Below are 4,197 nucleotides of genomic sequence, written 5' to 3' on the forward strand. Positions count from 1 at the left end.
AGATACCAGGAATCTGGTTTTTAATATAAAAGTCCACTTGTTCCATTTACTTCTGTGCCTCATGAGGGGGAATCATTAATTGTTGAGGTTATTAAAGTTCAGCAGTAGTAAAGCAAACCACAGAACTCACGTCATGGTCCTATCCATTATACCACTCCTTCTTCAGGTTTGGCAAAAGGTAGAAGTCTGAACTCTCTGGTCTGCCAGATGCATGCTGGGAATCACCCAGCTGCTTGGAGCCTCGATTCACAAATGGTGATTCTGGCAAGAATAGGGAGAAAAAAAACAATAACATTGATTTTCTTCTTAAAAAAATCACTGGACATAAAACTTTTGTTTCAATATAAAGGGGGAGAAATTCATTATCACCCCATTTGGGGGCAGTAACTTTTGAAAGCTGGGAATCCTAGCGCCAGGCACTAATGATTCCCAGCTTTCACAAAATTGGGTTTAGCGCTCCAGGGAGGAAGTGGAGGCGGGGCGGTGGTGGTGCAGTTCTGTACAATGGGCCGTGCAGCGCTGCCGTGTTCCGAGGCTCCTTCCCTCCCTTAAAGGGAAGGGACATCGCTGCAGGCTCTGCATTGGGACCAGTTAGCTAGTCGCCGACTGCAGCCGCCATCCGGCTCGATCAGCCCCATGGGAGGCGCTAAGGAGGTCAATTTCTAGCCCAAACTATTCAAACAGGGTCTGTAGTGCTTTTAATTGTGATGCTTTCTTAGATGGTATCGTAAACTCTTGACTGGCACACAGTGCAGGGCAATAGTCTGTGACGCTGATCTGAGGTAAATACGCTTGCTGTTGATGTACACAAGACTGGCATCCGAATTGCCCAAAGGGATCAGCACAAATCTAGATAAAGAAATTGGAGCAGAAACCTATTGGATTATATCAATCAACTCAGCCACGATCGGGATTTCAAGCTTCAACTTGTAAAATAGCAGAATTCTATATTAAAGAATATAAAAGCCAAACCCAGAGTGAAATGAAGTGAAAGAACACAGTGCCTCAGTGAGTGTTGGCCTGTCCTATCAATCTGGACCATAATTCTACTATTCTTAGGATTGCTTTTGTGGAATCAGCACTCCAATGGGTAACCCAGCATATATCTGGAGTCAAGGGAACTACTACTCTCATTATGGAGGTTAATTTATTCTGTATGTTAGAAAGAACTTGCATTTCTATAGCACCTTACACGACTTCAGGACGCCCAAAGCGCTTTACAGCCAATGAAATACTTTTGAAGTATAGTCACTGATGTACTGTAGGAAATGCGACAGTTCAGCTGGGCCCCAATCATGTTAGACCTCCAGTCAGCTGCAATCAGCTTTTGTAATGCAGTCAACCCCCACTAAAACACACAGAGTAAGTTTGCGATTTCGAGGGAGCGCATTATTAAAACGGAGGAGAAAATGAAATCGCATTTAACATAAAACCTGTGTAGTGTAATTTCTGCAAAAAATGTTCTACAAACATGGGAGTGAGAAGTCGTCTGGTTTCTTTGTGGACCGCCATTGTAAATGTGTACGTGGAGATCTCACTGATCACAGTTCTACTGAAAAGGTGAACACTTTCTAAAGAAAACACATTTGTGATTCCACTAGAAACACAGAACAAAGGAAATCTTCATGAATGAATCCCCAATGTTGCTACACTGTGACCAAAGCAATTCCTACCCTGCAGTTCCCTGGATGCCAAGGGCTCAGTGAAGATTCAAACTGCAGCTAACATTAAGTAAATAAAAATATTCCACAGCGTCTAATGTTGGTAACCACTTGTAAAGCTATTTTGCAACAACAAATTATATGTCACTCCTTCAAGTCAACGATACTGACCACTTAGAAAAGTAATTTCATAATTTAACCAATTTTATAAAGAGCAGTCGGCATTGAAAAATCCACAAGGAAGAAGTTGCTTACTTGAAATACACTGATGTACACAAAGCAGAGGCAGACATGATCACAGAGATGGAAACAAAGAGGAAGCAGAAAATGACAGAGGGAACTTAGAATAGAGACAGTGGAAAGTGGGAGAATGAGAGAGTGGAGTCAGGGATAAACATAGTGAATGCAACCACAGAGAAACAGAGAAAGATTGGGAGATTGAGTAGAGGCAGGGATAAACTTAAAGAATGCAGATAGCGAAAGACAGAGAATGGAGATGGGGGAAAGACAGCAGAGACAGGGAGAAAGAGAGAGAAAGGAATCACTGGAAAAGATAAAGGAAGATAAAAGAATCAGAGAGATGAGATAGAAACATAGAAACATAGGAGATAGGAGCAGGAGTAGGCCATTCGGCCCCTCGAGCCTGCTCCGCCATTCAATGCGATCATGGCTGATCATTCAAATTCAGTACCCTGTCCCTGCTTTCTCCCCATATCCCTTGATCCCTTTAACCGTAAGAAATATATCCAACTCCTTCTTGAATATATTTAATGTATTGGCCTCCACTGCCTTCTGTGGTAGAGAATTCCACAGGTTCACCACTCTCTGGGTGAAGAAATTCCTCCTCATTTCTGTCCTAAATGGCCTACCCCTTATCCTTAGACTGTGACCCCTGGTTTAGGACTCCCCGACCATCGGGAACATCCTTCCTGCATCTAGTCTGTCCAGTCCTGTCAGAATTTTATAAGTTTCAATGAGATCCCCTCTCATTCTTCTAAACTCCAGCGAGTACAAGCCCAATCGACCCAATCTCTCCTCATACGTCATTCCTGCCATCCCAGGTATCAGCCTGGTGAATCTTTGCTGAACTCCTTCCATGGCAAGAACATCCTTCCTCAGATAAGGCGACCAAAACTGCACACAATACTCAAGGTGTGGTCTCACCAAGGCCCTGTATAACTGCAGCAAGACATCCTTGTTCCTGTACTCAAACCCTCTCGCTACGAAGGTCAACATGCCATTTGCCTTCTTAACCGCCTGCTGCACCTGCATGCTTACCTTCAGCGACTGGTGCACAAGGACACCCAGGTCTCATTGCACTTCCCCTTCTCCCAATCTATTGCCATACAGATAATAATCTGCCTTCCTGTTTTTGCCACCAAAGTGGATAACCTCACATTTATCCACATTATATTGCATCTGCCATGCATTTGCCCAATCACCCAACCTGTCCAAATCATCCTGGAGTTTCTCGGCATCCTCCTCACAGCACACATGCCCACCCAGCTTTGTGTCGTCTGCAAATTTGGAGATATTACATCTAGTTCCCTTGTCTAGATCATTAATATATATTGTGAATAGCTGGGGTCCAAGGACCGATCCCTGCGGTACCCCACTAGTCACTGCCTGCCACTCGGAAAAAGACCCGTTTATTCTAACTCTTTGCTTTCTGTCTGCCAACCAGTTCGCTATCCAAGTCAATACCTTGCCCCCAATCCCATGTGCCTTAACTTTACATGCTAATCTCTTATGCGGGACCTTATCGAAAGCCTTCTGAAAGTCCAAATGCACCACATCCACTGGTTCTCCCTTATCTATTTTACCAGTTACATCCTCACAAAATTCCAGTAGATTAGTCAAGCACGATTTACCTTTTGTAAATCCATGTTGACTTTGTCTGATCCTGTCACTGTTTTCCAAGTGCTCTGCTATTACATCTTTTATAATGGACTCTAGCATTTTCCCCACTACCAATGTCAGGCTTACCGGTCTGTAATTCCCCGTTTTCTCTCTACCACCTTTTTTGAATAGTGGGGTAACATTAGCTACCCTCCAATCCATGGGTACTGTTCCAGCTTCCATCGAATGCTGGAAGATGATCAGCAAATCATCAACTATTTCTAGGGCCACTTCCTTAAGTACCTTAGGATGTAGATTATCAGGCCCTGGGGATTTATCGGCCTTCAATCCCATCAATTTCCCCAACACCATTTCCCTACAAATACTGATTTCTTTCAGTTTCTCCCTTTCATCAGACCCTATGTTCCCTGACATCTCTGGGAGGTTATTTGTGTCCTCCTTTGTGAAGACAGGACCAAAATATGTATTTAATTGGTCTGTCATTTCTTTGTTCCCCATTATAAATTCCCCTGATTCTGACTGCAAGGGACCTACGCTTGACTTCACCAATCTTTTTCTCTTCACATATCTATAAAAGCTTTTACAGTCAGTTTTTATGTTCCCTGCAAGCTTACTCTCATATTCTATTTTCCCTTTCTTAATTAATCCCTTTGTTGAATCCTAAACTGCTCCCAAT

This window comes from Somniosus microcephalus, chromosome 8, assembly GCF_052327205.1.
Source record: "Somniosus microcephalus isolate GS21.2 chromosome 8, FLI_Smic_1.0, whole genome shotgun sequence".
Classification (NCBI taxonomy): domain Eukaryota; kingdom Metazoa; phylum Chordata; class Chondrichthyes; order Squaliformes; family Somniosidae; genus Somniosus; species Somniosus microcephalus.